Source organism: Manis pentadactyla, chromosome 9, assembly GCF_030020395.1.
Source record: "Manis pentadactyla isolate mManPen7 chromosome 9, mManPen7.hap1, whole genome shotgun sequence".
Lineage (NCBI taxonomy): Eukaryota > Metazoa > Chordata > Mammalia > Pholidota > Manidae > Manis > Manis pentadactyla.
Window position 1 is genome coordinate 55,325,080 of NC_080027.1, and position 15,479 is coordinate 55,340,558.

Here is a 15,479-nt window from a genome sequence, read left to right on the forward strand (position 1 = left end):
ATGTCAGATTGCTTTACCATTAAGTTCTTCTATTTCCCATCCCATACTGTACTTTTTGGAAGGAAGTCCCTATGAGAAGCCTATAATTAAGGAGTGGGAATTACGCTCCACATCCTTGAGGGTGGAACATCAACATAAATTATATGGAAGTCTTCTGCAAGAGAGATTTGTCTATTCTCCATTTATGTATTCATTCAGTCATTTTTCTATCAGCATGGATTCACGGATATCTGTTTTATACTTTGGGTTATAATTGAATTTACTTACTTTTTTGCTCATATTTTCCACCTTTAGCTATTGGGAACTCTTCCAGTCAGCACCTATGTCCCTTTGACACACCTGCATCATTGTGTGTATTTGTTTTTTCTTTTTAGCATATCCTTACTTTCTGAAACTACAAGCTGCTCCAGGCTCATCTTGTACACATCCTGTCTCAGTCCTAGAATCAGTCCTTTCTCCAAAGAGCCCTAGTCCTTTGGTTGCTGATGGTATGAGAACCTAAGATTTGGGTAACAGGTGTCCTTTTTGCTACTGGGATGCCATTGCTCCATCAGCCCTCTCAGCTGACACAGCAAGGGAATAGATGAGTAAAACTATGTGTATACACATATCTACAATATTTCTATATTCCACCATCTAGTAAGTTAAATATGCATTCATCCTGATGTCTCCAGTGCTCATCCATTACCACTTGAATCATTTAGCTTCCTTTTCTTGCTTTTATCTGTAAACTTCAACATTGAGAAACTTGGGTATGTGCCATCTATTATTTAATTGTTCACTTCTATATATGCATAACAGTAGCAGAATTGTTAACCCAACACACCATGGAAACAGATTTTATCAACTACAGTACAATGCTTGTTAAGTTTCTTTTGTCTTTAGTCTTACAGACTCTATTCATTTCCAAAGTTGCTCAAGTCAGAACATTTTCTACTTATCCTTTTTATTGAGGTTTTTTCATACATTTGTAAAACAGGTTGTTCTATCACATTCTACATTCTTCCTGGGATTCCCTAGCCTCCTAAATGATTTTTTTAATATATTGAGATTTATTTAGGTTTATTTATAAGATTTATTAAGATTCACTCTGTGTTGTTCTATGGGTTTTGACAAATACATTGTTTCAGATATGCACAAGTATAGTATTCTACAGACTAGTCTCACTGCCCTAAAATACCCCCTGTGCTTCTCTTATTCAGTCCTACCCCTTTGCCTCTTCTCCTGGCAAACACTGAACTTTTGAACAATGCCATAGTTCTTCATTTTCTAGAATGTCACATAACTGGAGTAATACAGTATATAGTCTTCCCAGACTTGCTGCTTTTGCTTAGCAATATATATTTAAAATTATCCTTGTCTTTTCATGGCTTAATAGTTCATTTCCTTTCATTGCTAACTAATATTCCAATACATGTATATACCAGTTTGCTTATTCACTCACTGATTGAAGGACAGCTTGGTTACTTACAGTTTTATATGGTTATTAATAAAGCTACAGTAAAAATTTGTGTGCATATTTTTGTGTGGACATGTTTTCAAATCAGGTGAAAACTGATGCCCATGATTGTCAGAATTGTAAGGCTCTATTTAGTTTTGTAAGAAACTGAAAAACTGTCACCCAAACTGACTATACCATTTTACCTTCCCATCAACAGTGAATGGGAATTCCTTTTGCTCCATATCCTAGCCAGCAATTGCCATTGTTAGTATTTTGGATTTTAGCTATTCTAATAGGATTGTGGTCATGTCTTGTTTTAATTTGCAATTCCCTCATAACAAATGAAGTCAAGCATCTTTTCATATACTTGCTCCCATCTGTGTATCTTTTTTTCTGAGGGTTTTGTTCATATCTTTTGCCCATTTTATAACAGGGCTGTTTATTTTCTTATTGTTGAATTTTAAGACTTTATTCTATATTGTATAGACAAGTCCTTTATCAGATATATGTTTGTCAAGTAACTTCTACAAGTCTGTGGCTTGTATCTTTTATAGAGCAGAAGTTAATTTTAATAAAGTCCAACTTACAATGTTTTCTTTCATGGGTCATGCTTTTGATGTTGTGTCTAAAATCACCAAACTCAAGGTTACCTAGATTATCTTCTGTTTTCTTTTATAAGTTCTATAATTTTGACTTTTACAATTAGAACCAACTTTTAGTTAATTTTTGTTAAAAGTATAAGATCTGTGTCAAGGCTTGTTTTGGTTTCATTTGGTTTTTATGCATCTGCACATCTAATTGTTTTATTGTTCCAGAACTATTTGTTGAAAAAGTTCTTGATTGAGTTATCTTTGCTCTTTTGTCAAAGATCAATTCACTATATTTGTGTAGGTCTATTTATACACTCACTTTGTTTCATTGATCTGTCTATTCTTTCACCAATACCATACTATTTTGATTACTATAGTGTTAGCATAAGTCTTCAGGTGGGATAGTGTGAATCCTCCAACTTTGTTCTTTGAAATTGTATTGACTACTTCAGGTATTTTCCCTTTCCATACAAATATTAGAATCAGTTTGTCAACATTTACAAAATAATTGGCTGGTATTTGATTAGAACTGTATTGAATCTGCAGATTAAGTTGGGAAGAATTTAAATCTGAATATCAAATCTTCCAATCCATGAACACAGCATATCTCCGTATGTATTTAGGTCTAATTTGATTTCTTTCATCAGACTTTTGTAGTTTTTGAATATAGATACTGCACATATTTTGTTAGATTTATACTTAAGTATTTCATTCTTTTTGGTGCTATGTGAATGGTGCTGTTTTAAATATCAGATTCTACTTGTTCCCTATTGGCTGACTTCTGTATATTTTTCTGAGTCCTTTAAATTTTCTGTACTTGTTTGTTAATTCTAGAAGGGTTTTTTTGTCAATTTTTTGGGATTTTCTACATATACAAAATCATATGCAAAGAGTTTTATTTCCTCCTTTTTAGTATACTTTGCAGTAGCCAGGACTTGCGGAATGGTGCTGAATAGGAGTGGTGAGGGGGCATTCTTGCCTTATTCCTGAACTTAGGGGGAAAGCATTCAAATGCCACTGTTTCACTGTAAGGTTTTGTGACATTATGTTCCTTACCAAGTTGAAGACTTTCCTTTCTAGGCCTGGTTTGTTAAGAGGTTTGTCTTCCTCCCTTTCCTTCCCTCCTCCCGTTCCTACCCTTTCCCTCCCCTTCCCCTTTCCCTTTCCTTTCCTTTCCATGTGTTATTCAGATGTATGTTATTTAATCTCCAAATATTTGGAGATTTTCTAGCTGTCTCTCTGCTATTGATTTCTAGCTTAATTCTATTATAATCTGTGGACATGTTTTGATATACTTCCTACTTTGTAAACATTTTTCAAGTTTATTTTATAACCCAGAATATGGTCTACTAGATCGTTCAGTTGAGAAGAATGTGTATTTTGCTGATGGAATATCTTTAAATGTCCATTATATCAAGTTGATTGATAGCTCTGTTCAAGGTAAACTATGTCCTTACTGATTTTCTGCTCACTTAATATAGCTATTACTAAAAAAAGGTGTTGAAGTCTCTAACTGTAATAGCGGGTCAATGATTTCTCTTTGTGGTTCCATTAGTTTTGTCTCACATATTTTGATACTTTGTTGCCTGGTGCATACATGTTAAGGATTATTGTATTTTGGGGGGGCATTAACTCCTTTATCATTGTGTAATGCTGATAACTTTATCCCTGATAATTTTCCTTGTTCTGAAATCTGCTTTGCTTCTAATTAACAAAGCTACCTTAGCTTTCTTAGGTTCCTCAGTTGTTAGAATGGTATACATCCTTTTTTATCCCTTTACTTTTAACTCACCTGAATCTTTATATTTAAAGTGGGCTGCTAATAGACATTATACAGTCAGGTCCTGATTTTTTATGTACTCTAACATCTCTGTCCAATAATTCATGTATTTAGACCATTCACATGTGAAGCCATTATTGATAGAGTTGAATGAATGTCTATTGTGTTTGTAATTGTTTCTATTCATTGCACTTGTTCTTTGTTTCTTTTCCCCTCTCCTTTTCTCCCTTCACTTGTTGTTTTGAGCATGTTATACAATTTAATTGTATTCCCTTCTCTTAGTGTATCAATTACATTTCCTTAAACTTTTCTTTCATGATTTCCCATACCACGTCACATGTAGTATAGGTAACTTTTAACTGAGTATTCCCAATTCTTCCCTCCCACCCCACTCCTTAAGGCATTGCTGCCATTCATTTCACTTATTCTCATTCTGTAATTATTTTTAAAAATTGTTGCTATTATTACTTTAAACAGATTGTCTTTTTTTAGATTAATTTGGATAAGAATAACAATGGTAATGAAAAATAAATAGCTTGTCACCATAATACCAGGTATATCTGTCAAGGGCCAAAAATGAATCCAAAGACTCTTTAAATAATATGTATGAACAAATCTTCAACCAAACCTTGTATGTTACACTAAAGAAGAAAGTCTATAATTATATGAATATATGAATGCTTTTATCAGTCGTTAAAAGTATATACTTGCACAATTTAAAAAAAAGAGTAAAACATTTAATTTTACCTTCATTTATTCTATCTCTAGTACTCTTCTTTTCTTCATGTAGATCCAATTATTATTATTTTCCTTCTCCGTGAGCAACTTTTAACATTTCTTACAGGGTGGGCCGGCTGGCAGTGAATTCCCTGAGTTTTTGTTTGTCTGAGAAAGTCTTTATTTTTCCTTCTCTTTGAAAGATAATTTTGATGGCTATAGAATCCCATATTAATGTGTTTTTTTCTTTCAATGTTTTAAATATTCCACTCCACTTTCTTCTTGCTTGCATGGTTTCTGACAAGATCTGTTGATGTCTTGCTTTACTGATTGCACTGTTACAATGCAGAATGTGTAGTTTCAAATGTGGAAAATTTGTTGAGGTTTTATTATTGGGTTAAGATATAAACAACGTTTTGTGAAAATGCCATAAAATTTGGAGAATTATTTGTCTTCTGTTTGTAGTACATGCAATTTCTCCATTTAGATTAAAGCAATTTACTCAATTTATTTCTTACTTCATTCACTTGCTAAGTACTAAGTTCTTGCGCTGCGTAAAAATGAAATGTATTTTGAATCTTACAATACAATTGAAGTTTCATCAGTTTCTCTTCATAATTCTAACAGCTTTTTAAAGTATTATAATACTATGCTATTTAATAGATTAAAATCGGTAATTATGATAACCTTACTTTAGATTATAGTCTAATCAATATTAAAAACACCCTACTTCCTTTTTTCTTTGTGTTTTATATGAATCTTCTTCATTTGAGTTCTAATCATATTATAAACATATCTGATTTTTTTTTTTTTTTTTGCATTTGCTTTGTCTGCTCTACCCCTGAGAACATTTCCAGATCAATTTAGTTTTAGGACATTACCTATACACAGTATGTAAACAGTTTTTTCATTTTCTTAATATTATTATATTTTCTTTTTTTATTTTATATTTATTAGGAAACTTCCCAATATATTTTATTCTAATAATGATTACCTTGTTTTTTCTTAAAGCATATTGAGCTTTTATTTCTCTATAGTGAAGCACATAATCATTATCTATTGATTTCCCTACCCTACCTCATTGCCACCCATCAACTCCAGTAGCCATGAGGACAGGGACTGACTTGCTGGTGTCCACAAGGCCTGACATATAAATAAAGACTTGTAACCTAAAACATAACAAAGCAATATAACCCCCATCCTTCTCCCATTCTCTGCTCCACAAAGGCACATCCATCTTTTTAGCTGATTTTTAAAAATGTAATTCATGACTCTAAATTGTATGTTTATATTGCTATTTGAGTTTAATTAGTCCTTATTCTAGTCTTTTTTCAGCGTCGTCACTGGGGCTACTGATTCCTGGGAGTTCAGAGGGCTCTGTGATATAAATCATCTTCTTGACTTTCTCTGTTGGCAACTTAGGATCCTGCTTTCCTTCAACTGCTGTGTCAGTTTCACTCATCCATCAACTCATCAACTTTTCAGCTTCCCAAATTTTATTGCTATTTTCCTTACTGTTGTTCAATTTTAATTTTTGTCTTTAAACCTTATTTGACTCTCCCTTTAGTGAGATTTCAGAATAAAGAAAACTAAAGGCATGTGTTCAATCTGCCACCTTTTAAATCAGAAATCCTCAGATCTTTTTTTTTTTTTTAGGCCTTGAAATTCAAACATGTTATCAGGATATACCTTCGAGTATATCTCTTTTTATCAGTTCAACCTGGATGCTCAATCAAGGATTTTGTTTTACAGATCTAAATTTTTCCCTCTGTGTAGGGAAATTGTCTTTCATTATTTCTTTCTCTTCCATCTCCGTTGTGTTTTGCTTTCAGGAATCCTATTACACATCTCTTACTCCATTTGTGCTGCTATAACAAAATGCCATAGACTTGATGGCTTCTTTATAAACAACAGAAATTCTTTCTCTCAGTTCTGGAGGCTCAGAAGTCCAAGATCAAAGCAAGCACTAGCAGTTTCAATGTCTCTTGAAAACTTGTTTCCTAGTTTGTGGATGAGCATTTTTCACTGTGCCTTAACATGACAGAAGGGATAGGGAGCTCTCAGGGTCTTTTTTTAAGTGCACTAATCCTATTCATGAGGGTTCTGCATCATGACCTAGTCACCGCCAAGGGACCCACTTCCTAATAACATCACACTGGGGATTAGGTTTCGACATATGAATTTTGGAGGTACATATTCAGTCTATAGCCATCTATAGTCTATCTCCTGCATCAATCTTTTGCTTCTCTTATAATTTAGCTCAAGAGTTCCATTTGTTTGAACTTCTTCTGATAGATGCATTGTTCTCTTAAATCTCAATGAGAGCATGAAGTACACACCTTTTAAATTTACTTCTTAGTTAATGGAATGTATCTATTTCAAAAGGGAATATTAGTTCTGATTCTTAAGAATGATCCCCTTTATTTGAACCTTTTTATATGCCAATGATACTTGTTTAACCTATTAATTTTTTAAAGATGTCAAGTACACCAAGGAAGAACATGGTGCTCTCTTTGGAAGCCACTGAGAATAAGTAAAATACACAAGATCCTGGAACACTGTATTATAGCTGAAAGTAAAACTGTGATGGAGAACTGGATGGAAGAACTGCAGTGGGTCCAGTCATGCCTCTACTCTCAGCAGAAAGCCACTCTAGCCCCAGACCTGTCTGGCCTTGAACGTACCTGACCCACTATAGCATATTTATCTGAAATGCTTCTTCCTTCACGGCTCAGTTCCAGGCCTTGTCTGTCCTTTCATACTTTCTCTAAAAGTTTGATTCTCTCAAGGGTTAATGCAAAGCCTCAGCTTTCCTGTTAATTTTTTCCAAGACAACTCAAGCCAACAACTGTATCCAATTTCCTTACCGATATGTGGATTCTTAGTCCCAACAGCTACTTCAAAATTGTAATTAGTATATACATAGGCCAGTTCAATTCTTCCCATTTAATTCCAGGAAGAAAGACTATCTTGTTATCGGAAATGGATGGTTACTGACTTTCTTATTAAATGAATTGTTTAAAACATAAGAGTAAAAGTCTTTTACAATCTACAAAAAGCCATAGTGGTCTGATAATTTTTTAGTGAAAGTAACGCTAAAACTTTGCGTTTTATTATTTCTCAGAAATTCTCTAAAACTGTATCTCTCTCTGAAGATCACACAGTGCAAATCCACAACCCCTTGTCTTATACCCTTAGGACTATATGCATTCAGAATTCCTTTTTTTTTTTTTTTACAAATTTATTTTAGAAAGTTAACACAGGACACATACCGTATGTTACATAATACTTCATGCAGGGTTTGAGGCAGCATATTACTACAATCAGATACATAGAAGTGTATGAATACTAACTTTAAAAATGACTAGCTTCACCCAGCTACCAAAGAAATCTTTGTTCTCAGAGATTTTATGGTCCGGAGATTATGGGCCTTGCCTTGCTTTGTTCAGTTTTATTCCACCAGTTAGTTAAAATAACAGTGATAAAATCTGACCCAGGAAGTGGAAATGAAAAAAAAGAAGCAGCAGAGTCTTCCAATATTAAATCAAAGTTAAAGTCATATTTGGAAATGTTCTGTCTGTTTTCATAGACTGTTTCTTTCTAGAAGCATAGTTTGGGATATCATTCTTGATTAGAGTCCAAGGATGTGGGACATCCTGATGTATGACTAGGTGAAGGAGTTTGATCTCTTGAGATCAGGAAATGTGTTGACAGGTGAGACAGAGCACACAGGAGAGGACTCTTGAGTCTACAGAGCTTTCTGTATGGTTTCAGCTTGTCTTCTCTTGCACATTTCCAAAATAATCCTCATTGTTAGCAGTTCTAGCTATTAGGCCTGTAAGAGAGCTTGGTGCAATTTGCATTATAATTCATTGCCATCCCTGGGGAATGTTTCCCAACAATCCTCATTAAAGTTGTTATTTACAGGTCAGATGGCGGAGAAATGATTACACATGTTTAAGAACCCCAAATGCAGATTGTCAAATTATCCCTGGAGCAGGAGGAGGAGGAGAGAAAGTTGGGAAGGATGGAAGGGAGGGATGTTTCCTAATCTAATTTATTCCTTTCTACAAATAAGTGTGCAAAGCCCCGTTTTGTTGAAGATCAAGCTCTGTGGTTAGTCAGGTACCAGCAAGTCCTGGGCCTCGCCTCCAGCTGTCCCCTTACCTGCTCTTCCTCCATTTTACAGGTAATTTCCTTTTTTTTTTCTGAGGGCTTGGCAGAAGTAGGGAAATGAAGGGACTTCTCTCAGGAAGTCTCACTGGCTCCTGTGCAAAGGCAGTTTAAGAAAATGGAGTGGCTCAGGGTTCTACCCTGCAGAAAAGAGTTGTGTTCAAATCTCAGTTGTACCATTTTAATCATGCCACCTGACTGCTTAGATTCTCAGTAATTTCTACCATCTCCCATACTAGTAGCTCAGAACTAGGAGTCCTTGGGACTCACTTCTTATTCCTGCAGGATGTGAGAAGGTAGAATTAGACATCATCATGTCCCCCTGGCCTAGGTGTGAGGGACTTAATGGCCACCGAGCTGGGCTGGGCATGCCCAATGGCTGTGGACAGCAGCCACCCTGCACTTGGCTTTCTTGTTCCTGCTCTTCCTTGATCTGTTGAGTGTTCTTCCAACTTCAAAGTCCAGTCCCTGGACCTCTGGACCTAGAACCTGCACCGGGGTTTGTGGCAATTGCATCTCAGCCCTCCCCTGTGGGCTCTGCCTTAGGCCGTAGGGATCCTTCCTCTCAGGAAGTGCCTTGCACCTGAGCCCTGCCTGTGGGAGCCACAGGCAGAGCTGGTGGAGAGCAGAGAAGGCATGTGCTCCCTGAGCTGTTCTCCACAGGCAGACTTTCTCATTATTGTGGCATATAGCGCAGATGGTAAGAGGCTGTGCCCCTTCCTTTCCCTCAAGCATTAGGGTAGGAGGATATGGTGTGCTTCCACCTGGAGCCCAGTGAGCTTGTGAGCTACCTCTTCCAGTGACCTAAGTCGCACCTGCTCTCAGAAGGGGAAGGAGAGGGAGGGTAAGGACACTCTTCTCTTTCCCGTTATGGCTACAAAACAGAACTCTGATGCCTTCCCCTCCCCCATAGAGAGAGGCTAAGAGCCACCCTCACACCTGCCTGCATTTTAATTAATATCATCCCACCATCTATCAACAGCAAGTCAACATGCTTCACACCAGGGGAGAAAAACAATCCTCGCCTTGTCAGCCCTGCTTCTCCTGGAGCAGCTGAGGGTCTCAACACCCCCTGACTCTCTGCCACCTCTTTTTCCCTGGGGGCTGTTGACAGGGTGTGGTGCAGCTTGCCACAGAGATGGCTTTGGCATAGAAGGCGGCAGCAGGGGAGCGTGGCAGAATGGGCTGGGGCCGCTATTGGTCAGGCACAGGTGATGCTGGGGTTCTTGTTTGCGGAGCCGAAGAATGAGCTTTACAAACAGCCAAGGTAGGAGAGCAAGGTACAGGCTTTTATTTAGAGATAAAATGAAAGGACAGAGCTCCCGGCTCACGCCAGGAGGGGACAAGAGTCCGTGTTGGTGCATTGTCTAGGGGTTTTATAGGCAGTTGAGGGTTTTTTGAGAACGTGAAGAAGAGTTTAGGGGTGTGGACTTCTTAAGTGGGCCCTGAATATTAAAAATTAACTTAACATAAGGAATTTCCTGCCTTGGTTTCTCTCCGGGATACCGGCACCTGGGTCCGGGAGCATACCAAAAAGCTGCTTGCTCAGCTCCCAAGGTGGGCTGAGGTATTGTCTACTTGCTAAAGAATCTTGCCTCGTGAACTTCCTGGGTGTTAAAATGCAATTTTATCTTCAAGATGGAATTCTTCCTGCCCTTTACAATGCTGTTTACAGCTGGGTCTGCATGCTAAGTTAGTTGCTCAGTTTGCGACTGACCTAGTCAAGTCTGAAGGAGGAAAGACAGCACATAGGCCTGGACCTTTTAGCATGCTAAAGTGAATCTTCCACATGCTAAAGTGAATCTAAAGGGAGGGGAAGGTTACAAATGTTTAGCATAACAAAACATGTGCTACTCTTCTTTATCTGGGGAACATTAACTGATTTCACTGAATAGGGGTGTTTCCTTGCATGTAGTTACATTGCTCTGACTGCAAATATCCCACCCTGCCTCCTCCAGAGGCCCTCACCCTACTCTGACTACATCCATGGTCCCTGTCTCACAAGCACTCACAGCCAGCTCTGGGCTCAGGGGTTTCTGACCCTCACAATAATGTTCTGCAATGGGAATTTCTGTCCCACCTCAACAGAGGGAGCACTAGGGTTTGGAGAATGTAGGGAGGTCACTCCGTCACACTGCTAATACAGGGCCAGGGTGGGCATCTGAATGCAGACCTGGCCCATGGATCCCTTAGGGTCTTTCTGCTTCACTTTCCCTGCACCCCACAGCAGCAGCCTGGGGAGGGGAGGCCTCGAGTGCCTCACAGCCACACCCTTGGGACACTGCTCAGCCTACTGAGTTTAGAGTGTTATCCCAGATGATCAATGTCTCCTTCTGAGATGTGAGATAATTGGCTGGACTTCAGCAGCAAGCTGAGAGGAGCTCTATCCATTAGATGGAGACAGGAAGTAAAAGTGGACAAGACCACTTACAGGCAGTTGTGTGGAAGGCTGTTTGTACCTATAGGGTGTGTGTGTACATGTACATACCTGTGGAGTGCATGGGATTTGGAGCAGTATGTGACTGTGACTAGGAGCATGTTTACTGGTGTCTCCCCATGCACAAGTGGAACAGTGCACAGTGAGTGTGAGCGGGTAGGCAACCTTTCTAGCATAGAGACAACATTATAGAACAGGGTGGCACAGATCGACCCAAGCTGCCCAGAGCTTACCAGAACCCCACTTCTGTTATCTGTAAAAGGGCAATGGGGTACTTCGATGGTAGGGTGAATGGAAAACCCAGTGTGGGTACTTGGCACATGCTAACTACTCAATAAATTATAGGTACTAACTAGTGCTAAAGCCACCTAATAACCTCTTCATCCATCTTTTCCAAAAAGATAAAATGAAAGACTGTCAAATGTTTCATTTTAATCCAGATATACTTGCTCTCTTACATTCCACAGTCTGCCAGCCTAGGAAGCAATGAAAGAAAGAACTGAGTCTGCTCTTTTGTAGCTAATTCTTAGGGAGCCCTCACTAAGGCTCAGGGATTACTACCTCCCTTCCAAGTGCCCACAAAGACTATGGCTTTAATACAGGGACAGGGAATAAAACACTGACTGTAACTCCGGGGGGATAATATTTTCCCAGCCCAGACAAATTACCTTTGAAACCAAAATCAGTCAAAGGGACAAATAAAGTGGGAGAAATCCATTTATTGCTTATAATAAGCAGTCGTCCACTTCTGCTCACCCATGTCTCTCACAACCCAGCTGCAGAAAGCTGCCCCACCGAACCTCCCTGGTCCAGATATGTCTTCACTCCCACATGTAATCACCTATTGATATGGAGATGACCTACTTCTCTCCACCCCTGGGAAACACCTATTGATATGGAGATGAATTAAGGCCAGGTAAGAGATTCTGGAAATACTGCAGTTTTACTCACACTGACCCATGTGAAATACTTCAGATCCTGTAGGAAAGAACTTCACTCCCCTGTCCTCTTCACAAGGATGCAGAGATGGCCTTTTCTGAGCCCACCTTTGTCTCCTGCTCTTCTCCATGAAACCCTAGATTCTGGAAAACCTCCATCTGTCTTAAAAGCTGGCTTCGATCATCCTTGTTAAAGAAAACCCCACTCAGCTGGGTCCTCAGCTACTTAGTAACAATTGTCCAATTTCCATCCTCACTTGCTTTTATTGCAGAATTGCTTGAGCAGGTGTCCTCCGGGGCTCTCTGCTTCTCACAGGATAATGCCTGCCTTTGTGCTCTGCCTGCCAGGAGTGGCCAGAGCAAGGAGGCTGCTGCCTAGGACTCCAGGGATTGAGTCTCTGCCAGCCTGGGAATTCAGTTCTCTCCTAGGTGATTCCAATGGAGGTGTTGGGTCTTCCCAAAGACAGAAGCCAGGGAGGTGTGACTAAATGGGGTCCCCCAAAAAGGCAAGGATTGGAAATAGCGATGGGGGATGGAGACTGCGAATCTGGATCTCAGGAGTCAGAGAGAGGGATTCCACTGTGTCCTGGAGAACATTTCAAGATTTCCTGATCTAGGTAAAGATGACGGTCTCCTTCTTCAGAGTCTGTGAGCCTTCAGTAATTACTAGATCTTAACTCCTATTGCCCCAATATCTTTGTAGAGAAAATCCCAGTTTCCCAAATTTTCCAGTGATTGCTTTCCTGGACTTTCTTTGATATAGCCCCATTGGAAACAGTTTCTCAGTTTAAGGGAACACAAATGCTACCAGAGAAGGGAGGTCACCACAGTGCCCCTTTGACAGTGACAGAGCCCAGGATATGGAAGAGCAGGAGCTGTCTTAATGGTGCAGGAAGATGGAGTAGAACACTATAGTGATTCTCAGGAATAAAAGTGGTAAAGATGATGGAAACAAGAACAAAACACCTTCTCTCTTTCCACTTTTTCCTCAACCCAGAGACCTCTCTGGTATGGATCATGATGGTGGGAATGATGGCAGGAACGGGGTGGAACGCTGTCAGGGAGATACTGGCGATCGTGATGACATAGGTGGTACTGGGAATGGGGTGATGGCAGTGGTGGTGATATTGACATGCTGAGAATCGGGGAACAGATTAGAGCCATCACCTGGAATATTCTCCCTACTCTGTCTAATCAAGTCCTACCGATCTCATAATGCACAATGGGTACGAATATGGATTTAGGAGTCAGAATTCCTACTATTCTTGTAAACGTATCAATCTTACCTTTTGGGTTCTCAATTGCTCATGTATAAAATGTAGAGGTCCAAGTAGTGAATTCCAAGAACCTGCTGCTTCTTAAGTTTTAGTATTTCAGAACTTCAGATTTAGTTCTAGCTGTTTTCTCACAAACACTCTAGGCCACAGTTTTCCTTTTTCTCTTTGTTTTGAGAACAGTTGATGCCTAAACCATTCCTTTGGTCATGAGCATAGACTACTATGCTGATAACAGTGTCCTGGTCTTAGGTTGTATATTTCCATATGGAAAGGGCTATTTTTGGTTCACTGCCTTGAACAAATCTCACACATAATAGAGGTTCAGTACATGTCTAAAGTTTCCTAGGGGTGAAGACTCAACCAACAGTTGCTAAGTATCTCTTCTGTCCCAGGCCCTGATCTAGGTCCTGGAGAAAAATAGATTTAAAGGCACATTTTCTGCCTGTGAGGCCCTCTGAGTGGAGGGCATAGAAACATTTAAGTAAAGCACAATGTGATCCATTTTACAACACACAGATGAACAAAGTGAAATAGGCTTGCTAATGAGGGGGCCCAGGTAAGGTAGGATGCAATGATTTCAAGTGAATTTCAGGAGATAATTCTTCTCTCTCCATTGACAAGGACATGAAGGGATTCAGGCAGGAGAATTGAAATGCCATGTTGTAAAAGGTAAAAGATAAACCTAGGGAACAGTTGGCTAGAGGGGAGGCTGAATCCTGACCTGAAGAGTGGAGCTGTATTCTGTGGCTGCCAGTGAAGGGTTTTTCAGCAGGAGTACCACATATTCCCAGCATTTTCAGAAAGGCCGTCTGACAGCAGGATGGAGAAAGGACTGGGTTCAGTAAGATAGAGGCACAAACATGCAATAGCAGTGTCTCATGAGTCCAGGCTTTTTCTTGAAACCTGACAGAAGGAGGAGGTACAAGGACCTAAAAGGGGCAGAGAGCAAAGGTCAATGGGGACTTAACAGGGGGAATCTGTAACATTCATTTACATTGGATCTGGAGAGTGAGGGGTCAGGAGAAATTTGGAATGGTTCAAAAATTTCTTGCCAGGGTGAGAGGGCCCATTAGAAAGGATTTGAGAGGTAGGGTTGATGATGAGGGATCAAGATGAGACCATTCTCTTTGTATCTATGGGCTCAGTATGGTGCTGATGTGTAGCAGACACTTGGAGAGTGAACCTCTGTCTTCCCTTCTCTCCTTTGCCCACATCTTAGCAACTTGTAAGGTTCTACTGACCTGCAGGTGCCAGAAACAGGCTGGAAGGAGATGTGGTGGCAGGGGACGGGGGTCATCACAGGTATAAGAACTCATTGGTTTCATTTCTCAATGACCAAATGCCTTTGTCCCAATAAGACCTATAACCAGTCTCCCTTCAAAGGCCCCCAAAGAGGTCTGAGCTTCATGCTGTTGAGTAGTGGGCTTCTCTGTCTCTCTCTCTCTCTCTCTCTTTTTGGACTAAAAGCAATTTCCATTTTATGCCTTTTGTCTCTTCATCCAAGCAAATGCCGGTGGGATCTGGCAACCTGAGTTCAATAGCCAGTCCTTTTGGTCTTTCAAAGGCTATGAATGTAATAAGAGCACTCAACCCTTCTGAAGATATGCAAATCTGTGCATTTAAAAGATTTACATTCATCCTTCACAGGCCCTGAAATATAAATATGAAATACCCAGAACCTTGTCACTTCAGTAATAATTAAGCTGATGGCCTATTATGTTCGATTGCAAATCAATATAGTATCTTTTGGTGCCACTTGAGTTCTTGAGGGTTGGCGCCGGGCCAGCTCCAGTTATACAATTGAATTGCTGCAGCTGCCTGGGAAACTTCGCTGCCGTTCCCATTCAGGAAGAATAGGCGGGTAACAATGGTGACCAGCCTCCCTGCAGTAATTGTGTACGAGGACACATTTCCAATGGGGTTTTTTGTTCAGCAGGTGCTGTTATTTTAGTTTAATTTGAATTCTGAAATATGGAGGAGAGAAGGAGACTAATCTTAACAGCATCTAACCTACAGCTGTTCGAAAGAGGCCAGCAAACAGCATATGTTGCTTAGATGGAAATCATAATTGCTCATTCTCCCTGGGCTGTTGGCCCACCAACGTGGAGCCTCTGAAATTAGCCGGC